The sequence below is a fragment of the Chelonoidis abingdonii genome, chromosome 1 (genome assembly GCF_003597395.2).
Source record: "Chelonoidis abingdonii isolate Lonesome George chromosome 1, CheloAbing_2.0, whole genome shotgun sequence".
Lineage (NCBI taxonomy): Eukaryota > Metazoa > Chordata > Testudines > Testudinidae > Chelonoidis > Chelonoidis abingdonii.
The window spans coordinates 149,778,099-149,779,653 of NC_133769.1; positions in this window are offsets into that span (position 1 = coordinate 149,778,099).

Genomic DNA, 1,555 nt, shown 5'->3' on the forward strand with positions numbered 1-1,555 from the left:
AAAGGACAGGAAACAGGAAGGAGCGGGGAGGAGTTGAGGAGGCTGAGTAAGAGTTACAGAGTGTGCAGCAGCAGCTTGGTAAAGAGGTTTCCACTGTAAAAATAAAGTCCTGTTGAAGCTTGTTAGTACCTTGCCTGCTTGATACAACACTATCATCCCGGAAAAGCATAATGCATGGACTGAGGATAACAGTAGTTAGCCCATGGGGTTATGTGGTTACCTCATTTTACCATCCATACACTCATGCCCCATCTGTCTTTTTAGTCTGCACGTTCCCTTGTACAACTGATAGACAGATTTTATTATCCTATTATTTTTAGTCCCTTATGGTGGCCCTGGGAATGTTACATCCGGGACCATGACTGAGCAATTTAGTATTATGATTGATCCTTAGAGGCATTCCCAAATAATTAATATATATGAATAATATGAATATGGCATATATATTTGTAGTCTATATGGGCATATATTTATAGTATGTATGTACACGTATAACAGCACTTTATACCCAAGCATAACAATTCTTTTCCAATCTGTTGTTGTAATTTGGCCCTGGTGGTTCTGCAGATAGAAACCCATTTTTATTATGGCAATTACAGTTACCATTATTAGTAGTAGGCTGAGGGTTTTGAAATACTGGGATAGAGATTGTGATAATGTGCCCCACAGTGCTATGTATATGAGAAGTAAAACAAGAATTTGGAGTAGTGACACTACCACTGAGGCCTTTATGTATAAATATATTGTAATAAGTTACTACACAGTACTGTCCATTCATGTTATAGATTACCCTTATTGCTGGTTCTCACCCTCTGGTAAGTTTCACTGTGCAGGAAACAGGAACTGCTAGCTTCTCTATTCCATGGATTGCATTGCTCCGTGATACACCATTAGTTGACAAAGGTCCAGTTGTTTTTATGGATGTTGTTTTTCAGAAAACCTACTGAACAGATAGTAACCAATTTCTCAAATATTGCTGTGTCAGGATTAGTTTTGGTACCCAGACACTGAATAAAATTGCTTTGAATAACATGTGCCTTGGTTAGGATGCAGTGTCAGTAACCCAAATGATGACAGGTACTAACAGGGAATTTGTTTACCCAATTTGCAGTTGCTGTGCAACTTAATTTCTTTACTAATTTGTTTTTTCCTTGCCTTCATGTTGTTTGCTGCCATTCATTTGTGGATTTTTACCTGGGTGTTGGTTAAACAGTTTAGCAAGGTTAGGCACATTGTAAATGTTGTACAGCAATAATACAGTTGTTTTTACAAAATAACCAAGTTGAAATTAAATGACAATTTATCCTGGTTCAGCTAATGGTTTTTAGCTGATTGTTAACTTAATTCTCCATATATGGTAGATAGTGATGTATTTGACCAGACTCTTACTTATAAAGCATTTCATTTTTCTTTTTCACAATTGTCAGATGCCACCAAGGTGGTCTCTGCTCTATCCAATGTTGATAATAGTTGGATGTGTGCTTGTGTTTCCTCTGTGTTGCTTCCTCGGCCTGCGCAGATAGCTGACACAGGGCAGACTCCAAGAGAAAACTTC